Source organism: Lethenteron reissneri, chromosome 13 (assembly GCF_015708825.2).
Source record: "Lethenteron reissneri isolate LAM-NWPU_2019-01 chromosome 13, ASM1570882v1, whole genome shotgun sequence".
Taxonomy (NCBI): domain Eukaryota; kingdom Metazoa; phylum Chordata; class Hyperoartia; order Petromyzontiformes; family Petromyzontidae; genus Lethenteron; species Lethenteron reissneri.
Genome location: NC_083791.1, coordinates 5,315,892 through 5,327,946, shown reverse-complemented (window position 1 = coordinate 5,327,946; position 12,055 = coordinate 5,315,892). Strand labels below are relative to the sequence as shown.

Here is a 12,055-nt window from a genome sequence, read left to right as displayed (position 1 = left end):
GACTATATAATTCCTCGTCACAGCCACCTCTTAGACACACTTAAGCGGTTGTGCTTTCGCTACGTTGTCCTCACCTGAAGAAGGACGCTTGTGTTGTGCCCGAAACGTCGTGGTTTAATTGAGTTGTTTTCATTTATTTGATTAGATTTTTTTTTTACCTACGTGACTTTATCGAAACAACCAAAGAGTATGAATCGTTGCAGTCACGAAAGCTTAAAATCTAGAATTAATTCAGAAATGTATTCGCTCGGTGGAAAGAGAGAGTACCACAACGGGGGGGGGGGGGGGGGGGAACCCCCACCCTTCACCCTCCCGCGTCATCCTATTTCCAGCAGGAGATAGACTCCCGGGGGTTGTGTCCATGTCCCGTTGTAACACATGCTGGCATTGTGCACCTGCACTCTTAATTATGATTATATTGCACAGGCAAAGATCCTTAATTGAAGGCAGTTAGTTATACAAGCTTGGCGCTAATTGAGAGTGGTGCCAATTATGAATCCATGTGTGCATGCTCATGCACGCTGGCTCTGTGGAAAACCCAGAGAGAGTATGTGTGTGTTCCCACCTCCTGCACCTAATGGAGCCACGCTTGTAGGCCTGAGCTGGGTTGTGTTGTATTAATGAGGTTTCTTTTTTCTGTTAGATGACCACGCCTTCTGTGACTGCAAGGATAATGTTTCCACGCCTTTCACTGAAAAACCAACGCACCAAAGACATAGGCTCCCCCCGTATAGCCTTAACAGACGGCATAACAATGTTTACAGCATAACAATAACATAAAAACAGGCTTCCATTGCAGCCATATCAGATAGTTACACGTCACAGCGAGCTTGTGTTGTGATGCCTGTCACAAATTTGTACAGGTTGGGCTCCAGATGTCTTGACCCCTAACATTTTTTTTCTTCTGCCCATTCATTTCTGTTTTAAATAAACCTTACTTGAGATGTTTTTTAAACATTTTACATAATGAAAATGGGGGGGAGGGCACAACACATCTGGACCACCCTGTAGAACATTTTGGCCGTCGTTTCTCGCCTCAGGGCGACGTTTCACCGCTACTGCAGGGGCCTCTCGCCTCGCCACTTCCATCGGGTTTTCTCCGCGTGCGCTCTTTGGGGCGTTTTTTTTCTTTCTCACGTTACAGTTTCTCACCTTCGATTTCTACGATAGAAAAAAAACTCGCTTCCAGTTCCGAGCCAAATTTGGAAACCGTTTATTCTACATACCCTTAGGTTCTTTCGGTAAAGTCACGTAGGTATATAATAAAATAAATCGCGATGTTTCGGGCGCAACACAAGCGTCCGTCATCAGGTGAGAAAGCATGGTCTGCTGCTGAGGCAGACTGTTTTTGAAATGGGTGTAGCCCAAGGGTCATAAAGAAGTGGCCGGGGCTAGTGATGTTAATGTGAGAAATTAGCGTGTAGCTGTAAGATAGGAAAGCGGCCTCCTCGATGAGGGCACGGAAGTGGCTATGTTAATGTGAGAGATTAGCATGATGTTAATGTGAGAGATTAGCATGTTAATGTGAGAAATTAGCATTATGTTAATGTGATAAATTAGCATGTAACTGTAATATAGGAGGAGAGCGGCCTCTATTCTCCGGTTGTTTTATTATGGTCTCTCAAGAGTTGCGGCAACTGGTGGCGGAGCAAGGACTCACGTGGTGGTGGTGCAGGGGAAAGGGAAAGCGGGGAGAGAAAAGTTCCCGAGTGTCACGACCCTTCACTCCAGGGGTATCCCGAGCACAGGGCAGGCGCCGTGCGTGCAAGAGTCGGGTTTTGCCCCCCTTTTGCTGGCAGTAAAACAGGAGGTGTTTAGATGTTCGAACGCCGATACCTTTTTGCGAGGCATCAAGTCTGCATTGACCGCACGTACTTTGTGGCAAAAACGTGTAAATTTTTTTACACGCTTGTTTCGTCATATTGAGCCCAGCAAACAAAAAACAAATATCCCGTAGACCTTCACATGTAGTTTCAAACAATCCAAGGGGCACCCCCAGTGGCAGCTGTCCTAGTGCAGCCCAAGGTGACCCGGCACACCTGGTCTGCCAGTCCCTGGGGGGGGGGGGGGTGGTCGGGCAGGGTGCATTCACTGCTATTGTGTAATCCCAATTGAGTAATGTACAGATGACGATGGAAATTTGGTTCATGTTGCAGGCACCCAATTGTACTGCACATTGAACTTATTTCGCACCGTACGTAGCCAACCGTGCTAATTGGAGGTGCGGCGGGCGGGCGTGGTGGGCAGGGAAGGACAACAATCGAAAAATGTAATCGTTAAAGAAGAGAGAGCAAGCGCGAGAGAGAAGACGCAAGGTGAGAAGAGAAGAGTGACTTGGGCGATGGTAGGAGGTCGCGGGGGGCACGATGCCGAAGCCAGCAACAGGTCAGATAAACCGCCCCCCCCCCCCAAAACCCAAACCTCCGTGCGTCCGTCGCGAAGTTGCGTCTAGTTTGTTTATGATTTTAATTTGGGAGCAGGGGTGAGTGAAGAGAAGCGGGAAAAAAGAAAAGTGAGAAAATCCGAAGGGGGGCCCGGGTGGTGAAGGGTGCTAATGGCTTCGCTTTTAATTGCTTCTGCGGACTCACGCGGTCTTTGTTTCTCCGAGTGCAGGGAGCGAGGAAGCCCTCCTCCTCCTCGCTCTGTCGACACGACGGCGGCGGGCGGTGGCGAGTTAACGTCGCTATTTAGGTAATAACGAATGCAGCGGGCGTGCAGCCCCCAGCAGGAGAGAGAGAGAGAGGAGAGATCTCCGTTATGGAAGCGGTCATGATGACTGGAATTAAGAGCGGGCCTCTTACTTAGTCTGTGGCCTCCAGTTTGAGTTTAGTGAAGACGTGCGCACACACAAAATACATTTAAAAATAAAGCAATAAACACGTTCAGTTAACGCTGATGCAGGGCAAGGCAAGTTGTACAACGGTTTTAATTGCCGAGGGGACTCGTTGGGTAACGAGGCAGTCGGGCAGGATGGATTTTGACATTTATCACACTTCCAGCAATCTTAGAATTCTCAAAGGATTTCTTCAGTTTTGTTATACTTGAGAGTTGAACATATTTAAACGTGACTTTTATTCCTACTATTATTGTTCTTCTTCTCCATGGGCTGTGTGGATTACAGTTTTCCATCAGCCAAACTGCTGCAAAGGAACAATTGACATTGGAATGCAGTTTGCGTAATGTTGCCACTGTGTAACAATTAACTTGTGTACTGTAGAAACATTACGGAGGAGGATAAAAAAAAAACCATCCACTCTCAGCCTGAATAAACAAGTTGATGGCAGTGCTCACTTCACAGTTGTAATGCTCTTGTGCCCGGAGTGTTTTAAATGAGCCAAACATTCCACACGAAGCAACCACCCACAAATGTTGGCATTCATTTGCGACTTGTTTGTAATGTAGACGGTTACAACTGGGGCAAGCCATGCAGTTAACCGAGCCCCCTTTTGCTTCACGTCTTCACACTATCTCGTGGCCGCCGTCATCGTAATTGATCATTGCTGTCTCTTGATTTTTTCAGTTTTTTTTTGTCTGCCAATTTCTACATCCCTGTGCATTTCTCGGTTTAGAGGTGAAGTTGGAGCCCTGAAATGTCTTGCTCGTGCCAATAGTGGCAAGAGGAGGGCAACCTCCACTAGAGGCCACTTTCTAGAAATCTCATCGAGAGGGCATTTTTGGCCCACTCTTCCACGCCAGCCAGATGTCTTGGAAGAAGACTAGCGAGTACCCACACTTTGCCCCACCGCTCCGCCAACTTCCGACCCAATGACTGTGGCGTGCCTGTTTATTGATTATTTGCATTCTCTTAGGTAATAAAATAATAATAAAAATAAAATAAAAATAAATGAAAATAACTAAATTAAATCACGACGTTTCGGAAGCAACACAAGCCTCCATCATCAGGTGTAACTGCTCCAGTATAATTACTGTGGCGTGTCAAGAGAGCTATTTATCTACGTGACTTTACCTGACAAAACCTAGGAGTATGAATCCTTGCAGTCACGAAAGCTTCAAATCTAGAATTATTTGCATTGTTTGGCAGCGATACATTTCCACGTGGTGATAAGCCACTTCGTTGAGCTATCATTTGTGGCCAGGTCACTTCTGAAAAAAAGCTAATGGCTCAATGGGCTTTACCTGGTAAACGAAAATAATGTCAATTTCGATTTAAAGCTTTCGGGACTGCAGGGATTCATCTTCTTGGTTCTTTCAGTAAAGTCACGTAGAAGGGAAGTAATAAAATAATAAAAATAAAACATAATAAAATAATTATCACGACGTTTCGGCCACAACGCAAGCAGCCGTCCTCAGGTGAAGACCAGGTCTGTCGGGGAGACAGCGTCTGACGGCTGCTTGCATTGTGGCCGAAACGTCGTGAGAATTATTTTATTGTGTTTTATTTTTTATTATTTTATTACTTCCCTTCTACGTGACTTTACCGAAAGAACCAAGAAGAAGAAAATAATGTAGTTTGATTTATGAAAATATATATTTAATGATTTGTTTACCTTTCCTATAGTTTGTATTTCTATCCTGCTTTTGTATTGATTGTTGTTGTAACGTTCTGACAACTTCCCCTACTGGGCATCCGTGAAAAAGAGCTTTATAGCTCATCGGATTCCTCCTGCAGCGTAAATAAATATCCTGTTTCTGGTACTGCTGGGCAGACAGAGATGGGGGCGGGGGTGGGGATTTAAGAAACTTGCACTGTTCAGTGCATCTGTGACTGATCTCTTCCTACATGGGGCCTGATGTGATGATTTCATCGCCTCTTTCATTTTACCCCCTTCATCCCTCTGTGGAGGGGGCTCAAGGATGTTTCCTCCCTACCCACCCCCCACATCAAAAGGGGCAGCGTTTGTACAGAACACGAGAGAAAAAACAGCACTTTTACGAAATGTGTGCTAAGTAATCATCTTTTTAACTTAAAACATAGGTTTCCGGAGCCAATGCAAGTGACACATCATTCGCTTTTGGGGTCAGCCACGTGGTGGTGGGTTTTATGACAAAATTCGTGTCGTTAACCCTCCACCATCTGTATGTGTGTTGAACTTATTTTGCACCGTACGTAACCAACCGTTCTAATCGGAGGTGTTGGGGGAAGGCCAACAAACTCAACACAAAAAGCAGTTCTAATTAAATGAGTTTTCGTTCTCGATTAAAAGTGCATAGCTTCCAGTGGCTTCCTAATATCGGAAGGAAGAGAGCGTTCCAGACGGCCGCAGAAGCGCATCTGAAAGCGCGCGATGCGGTGACCATCTTTGTTCGATGGGCAGTCAAACGCTGCTACGAGGATAAGCGGAGTTCGCGTGATGGCTTGTGCTCCTTGACAATGAGATGGTCACGTTTACACATACATTAATAATGATATCTTTGCGTGTGTCCTGACCCTACAAGAAATGTCGATTGATATTCTCTTTGCATGAATCACGTTTCACTCTTTACTGGAAATATTTTTGTATACCCACAACAATAGTCACTGCAATAACAGACAAAACAGGTGTCTGCCATGAAAAAATGTACGGTAATTAATATAAATCTTATTACGGCCATTTTCCAATCCACTGCTGGGTGAAGGTCTCCCCATCAGAAAATATATTTATACTGGAGGAATCCGATGAGCTACAAGGCTCTTTTCCACAGATGTCTGCCGTGAGGGTTGCTTGACCATACTTCACCATGCTGGTCGACATCGGTTGATGAAGCGCGGGGGAGGGGGCGGCTAGGACCAGGTCGGGTAGCACTCACGGCTGTCGTGACTGGGTATCACACTCAGATCTCCGGGCTCATAGTGCAGTGCTTTTATCACTGTACCAGTGGTTATTATACAGAGGAAGATTAAAATATGAATGAACAGTTTTTATAAGGACAGACACGTGGCGAGGGTGACGGTCGCCACTGGTCAGGAATAATGATGGAGTGTTAGCCTGGCAAGGGTCACCTCCGAGGAGATGGAGCGATGAAATTGGCTCGTGTGCAGGTGCGCTCGGCAGATCATATAACAACGTGGGATCGTGGCGAGCAACAGTGGTAGCTTAGGGAAGGAGGCCTTCATCCAGCAGTGGATTATACCAATGGCTGATGCTGTTTTTTGAATATAAATTGGCATGTAATTACATGTAGATTCATTGATTTAAATAATTTTTTTCGAAAAATAAAAAATCTCAATTCTCCTGCTCACAAAAGCGCGCATCAAATTGTATGTGAGAATCAATTATTTACGACATGCTCAAGTTGTATGGAAATGAGATGCTAATTTCACGTTTAGCCCAATGGAAGTAACAAATCTGTGGGAACGAGACGGGGCACGCGAGCGTTCGCACGACGTTGCGAAAATGAGACGAACAAAAACGGACTTCGGAATTCAACGGGGTCAGTCCAATGCACACACACCCCACCCAGCCTCTGACCACCTGACCGCCGTTTCAATGGGTCCCCGCCGGAGTGAGTCGATCGGCAGGCCACGCGTGGTAGGTTAAAGCTTGGGTTCTGGCCTCCCACCTCTTCCAAGATGTGACGTGGACCTAGTAAGGGCAATACCCTCGAGACGGAAATCTGTCTTGAGCCGCCTCGAACAGAGGGGGGGGGGGGGGGGGAGGCCCTTCAGCGGTGGGATGAGCGGGAGAGAAATTGCAGGGCTTCACCTTCACCTTTTCACGTGCCGTTAATTGACCTGCAATAAATTGTGTGAAACTGCCCGCGAGCCTGTGGGCCCTTTTCCTATCCTATGAATGCCTTGTCGCAGCGAGTATCACTGGTTCAGGGTAGTTTTATTCTGGGAGGTTTGGTTTGATGGGGGGGGGGGTGGAGCGACGATTTGTATGTATGTGTGTGTGTGTTTGTGCGTGGGGAGCGATAGTGTAGCGGTTAGCGCGCTGCGCTATGAACCTAGCGACCCGGGTTCGATTCCCGCTCACGGCCAACACCAGTGACGATTATCTGAACCGGTCCTGGGCCTCCCCTAGGTCGACTCAGCCTGAAATGAGTACCTGGTGTGGTGTGTAAACATTGCCACTGGGGAGACAAAGGCGGTCGGGCGTGGTGCTGACCACCCACCCCCTCGTGTACCGTTCCGGCCTTCATAGGTGCTCGCTAACACCACTTGCCCCTACAGTCTGTTAAGGCTATACGGGGGATCTTTGTTGTGGGGAGTGGTAGTGTAACAGCGCGCTGAGCTACGAACCCGGCGAATTGAGTTCGATTCTCGCTCGTGGCCAACACCAGATTATCTCGAACCGGTCCTGGGCTTCCCCTAGGTCGACTCAGCCTCAAATGAGTACCTGGTGCAGTGTGTAAACATTGCCACTAGGGAGACAAAGGCGGCCGGGCGTGGTGCTTTCCACCCACCCCCTCGTGCGCCGTGCCGGTCTTCATAGGTGCTCGCTCACAGCATTTGTCCCAACAGTATGTTAAGGCTATACTGGGAATTTTTATTTTTCGATTTTAAGCTTTCGTGACTGCAGGGATTCATCTTCTTGGTTCTTTCGGTAAAGTCACGTAGAATGGAAATAATAAAATAAAATAAAACATAATAAAAGAATATAATATAATAAAATATTTTTTTATAATTTTTTACAATTTTTTTTTAATTATTTCCATTCTACGTGACTTTACCGAAAGAACCAAGGAGATATACGGGGAATCTTTGTCTTTGGGTCTTCGACCCCGCGCCCGCGCCATGTGGCACCTTTTGCAGCTCAGGCGTGTCATGACGAGGGCGAACCGGCACGTCCGTTATCAGGGTCAACTTGGCGTGCTTCGTCTCCTCTCTCTTCCTCCTCCTCCTCCTCCTCCCAACGTGTGTGCCCCTTAGTGCTGCCCTCCTCCACACCCTGCTCCACCGCCCACCCACAATCCACCAGGGTACTCCTCTATCGTCCCTACCGCCCCCTTCCTCCATACTTCTCCGTACCCCCCCCCCCCCCCCCCCGCTCCTTTGGATGACTTCCAGCTGAACCCCCCTAAAACTTTCCACTTGCGCGCGCTCCGCACCAGAGCGCTCCGCTCTGGCGGACGGGCACCCTTGGTGCCGCACGTGCCGACGTCCTTCACCGTTGTTGTCGTTGTCGTCGTTGTTGTTGAGCGGGAAGCATCGGATGCTCTGCAGGATTTGGGAGAGATGGAGGGAGGAGATGGTGTTGCAGGTGGGAGCGGGAGAGAAAGAAGGGTGCTAATGATTGACCCCCACCCTCCCGCCCCCCCCCGACACAAGTCCCAGGTGAAGGGTGTGCCCCCTTGTTGTTTAACGAGTCGATGAATGCGCCTCTTTTGTACGGAGCCAGTGTGGAGGAAGGTGTTGGCTTTTCTAAAACGAGACTGGAGTGGTAACCTTATCGGGAGGAATGCAAATTAAGAAAACTTGACACCCGATGGTTGCTCAATTCCGGTAAATCTACGTATTATTCGAATTGAAAGCAACTAAAGCACACGCATAGTTCGATCGTGGGTTGATGTTGTGTGCACCGTGGCATTTGCTCAACTAATTTTAGGCTGAGTTGACTTAGGGAGAACCAGGACCAGTTCAAACGTTGCGTGAGTGGAAATGAAACTCGGGTCACCGGGTTTAGTGCGCTTACCGCTACACACTTATCGCTGAACCACGACGCTACCGCTCCCCCATGTACCGGTACACGCACGCAGATAGAGACACACGTGACTTAGGAGATGTAGTCAAATCAAATCCAGGTCATGGGACTTGCAGAGTTCAGTTTATGGGCCCTGCCACGACACCAAAGACAAAATATCCCCCCCGTATAGCATTAACAGACTGTTTGGGAAAGTGCTTTTAGCGTGCACCGAAGAAGGCCGGCACAGCACACGAGGGTTTGGGTGGTCTGCACCATGCCCGACCGCCTTTGTCTTTCTAGTTGCGTTTACACAGCACACCAGGTACTCCTTTGAGGGCGAGGTAACCTAGGGGAGGCCCAGGACCGGTTCAGATTATTGTCACTGGTGGTTGTCCGTGAGCGGGAAGGAACTTGGGTCACGCAGCGCGCTAACCACTATGCCACTGCTCCCCACGTGCACAGGTACACGCACGCGCACAGAAGAAGCACGCGAGTATAATTACACACACACACGTAGGCCGACACTTGTCGCTCAGACAAATCCATTTTTAATGGTGTGGTATTGCTGGTTCCACAGTACATACAATTCCCAATCACATTTGGCCATGGATTCATTCAATTTTACCCAAGGACGTTTTATTGGGAGCGGAGGGGGGGGGAGTGCGGGGAAATGTCATTATGCATAAGCCACACTGAGATTGGATGTTTTCAAATTAAGGCTGCACTCTCAAAGCCATTGTACGTACGGACAATAATATTATGGGGCCAGTAAGGACGCAGTGGCGGCGTTGGCACGCCGCGCTATAAACGCGGCCACCTGAATTCGAGTCCTGGCCATGGTTCACGTGACTGGCACAATGACATGTTGAGTGACATCGGAACTTTATCCGGGGGGGGGGGGGGGGGGGCCTTTCCCTTCACCAACGCGCACGATACAAAACGAAACTTTTGCTTTTTTATTTTGGCAGGTAGGGCCCACTGAACTAAATAGCTCCTTTTTCAGAAGTGACCAGGCTCTCCTGGGCGACGTGGAGGACTTGCATTTTCACTTTGTAGGGCCATTTGCTCGAGCTGCCGTGACGTCACGCTTGGTGGCACCGCTGGACTTGCAATCCAGAGGTCGCTGGTTCAACTTTGTCTTCGCGGCGCAGCGGCTGAAACAGTGGGGGCAGGTTTCTTAATTTCCCCCCCCCTCCCCCTCCATCTGTCCGCCCAGTAGGATGGGTTCACCGCAGTTGAACGATGGACAAGGTTGCGTGTGGTGGGGTAAAGTGTGGGTAACTCGCACCGATTGGGGCCACGGCGTTAGCGACACGTTAACTCCCTCGCCAGGTATGGAAGAGGTCGTGGGTTCGAGCCCGACTCTGACGACTGCTGTATATTTTCCCCGTGGTCGCGTGGATTTTTCACCAGGTCCTTTGGTTTTTCCCCTCCACATTTAAACGCAACATGCAGTATATGGCTCCGATAAATTTCCGCATGATAAGCCACTCTGTTGAGCTTTCATTTGTGGCCAGGTCGCTTCTGAAAAAGAGCTATAGAGCTCAATGGGGGGCCTTGCCTGGTAAAATAGTTTATTTTATTTTGTAGTTCTGGTCAATGTGGAACAGTAGGAAAAAATTACCCCCTTAGAGGATCTCTCTCGAGTCCACTCGAGTGGAGACCCTTCTGCCAGTAGTTGATGCGATTAAGCAATTTCAGGCCTGCACCTTAACCTTGTGGTCCGTTTGCCCCAGTGCAATTGTACGTGCACAAGTCCACGAGCTGGTAATTGGCGTTGACCCAGCATTGAGAGCAGTCTGGCTTCAATCAGGCCAACTCTCTTAAAGAAGCCAGCACGTTCAATGTGTTTCCACGCTGGCACGTAGGCACTTGTCATTTCAGAATGTGTTGAGACATTCTTTACTAAATCACGCTGCCAATCTTCATCGCCGGATTTAAAATTTTTGTTAATCTATGAAGAAAAGGTTATGAGGGCAGGCGTTTCAATATGCTTGCGTTGTTTTTTTTTTATCAACGGCAACTTCCCAAAATCACTCCGACCCACTTGTATCATCAGTCTGATCCCGAGCCACTTTAAATTATTTTCCACCTTTTGAGTTGGGTCTCTCCAACAATTGCACTTTGTTCAGTGAACGTTGTTGTACATGGCTTTTGTTTTCTTGGTCTCGAGTCCAACATTGCAGCTTTATTTGTGCAGTTCCTCATTGATTTATTGCAGTGCATTGGCTGTCAAAACGATGATGCCAACAGTTGTGACGTCAATGTTTACCGATGCTTTTTTCGTTCATATTTACCGTCACTTCTCCGGTGTAGTTTTTGGAAAATGTTTCGAGCTCAGACCTGGAGATGGGAAACATCACCACTGATCAAGGAAATGTAACAAAAGCTGAAAAGTGCACAAAAGCGCGTGGAGAGGTGCATGCTGGGAGTTAGCAATTGAGAGACAAGAGAGGGGTTTCATACACGGATCAAAGAGCAAACAAATCGGGCATCGTGTGAACCTTCGATTTTAGCAGCCGAATTCTCAAATACACTTGCGAACTTCAGGAACAAAGAGTAAAAAGGTTCCTGGGCATGACACATCATGAGAACGGACGATGGCTGACAGACAAGACTCGTGATGGAATGGTAGCCCAAGGATGGGGAACGTTGCTTGTGCGGATGACGGCCGTTGAGATTGAGCGACGAAGTCGGGTCACTGTGCGGGAGTCAAACGGGTCGTTGGTGTCGCACGGCCGAGTGGGATCGTGATCCAGCAGTGGATGCAGTGGCCGGTGCTCGTATTCATCGGTGCTGTGTACTCTCACATCTTTTCAACATTGTGTACGGTATTTTCCTTTACACGCCTTGGAAGCATTTCTGAGCGATCAAGGAAAATGATAAAACCGTGACAAGGAACGTATTTTTCCCCCCTTCCTATGCTCGGTCAACGCATTTATCAAAGGGAATTTGTGGTTGCACTTCTGCGAGGTTGCTTCCTTCAGCTTCATCATTAAAATGTAGTTTGTGTGCGGAGTTTTGTTCGCCGGTTGAAAATACATTCCTTGCGCATCATTAAAGCAACGATGGCCGTAACCGAGTTGGCACCGAAGAAGAATGCCTAGGGAGGTGATTCTTTACCTCTGCCGTTCATGGTCAACTTGTTCCAAAATATTTCACATGCCTCTGATACTCCTTGAGCGCATTTCATTGATTGGGTGTTAACTTACTCTCAACAAAGTCGATGTTTCATCTCTACACACGTATGCGGCGTGTGTGTGTTCGGTAGTGTAGCGGTTAGCGTGCGCTGCGCTACGAACCCGGTGGCCTGAGTTCGATTCCCGCTCACGGCCAATACCAGTGACGATGATCTGAATCGGTTCTGGGCCTCCTCTAGGTCGACTCTGCTTCAAATAAGTACCTGCTGCGGTGTGTAAAAACATCGCCACTGGGGAGACAACGGCGGTCGGGCGTGGCGCTGGCCAACCCCCTCGCACGCCGTGTCG

The 12,055-nt window shown here is 48.3% G+C and overlaps 1 protein-coding gene across 2 annotated transcripts in view; it reads left to right on the top strand.

Annotated features, from left to right (window-relative positions):
- The window catches only part of LOC133342023 (homeobox protein Meis3-like), a 173,360-nt gene that overhangs the window by 25,786 nt on the left and 135,519 nt on the right, over positions 1-12,055 (top strand). Inside the window, exon 1 of one of the 2 annotated variants that reach the window (XM_061550896.1) lies at positions 9,817-9,899. The exons of the other annotated variant lie outside the window; for it this stretch is intronic. The gene's annotated coding sequence lies outside the window, so the exon portion shown is untranslated. Of the gene's footprint in view, positions 1-9,816; positions 9,900-12,055 lie in introns of those variants that run through there. 2 annotated transcript variants of the gene reach the window in all.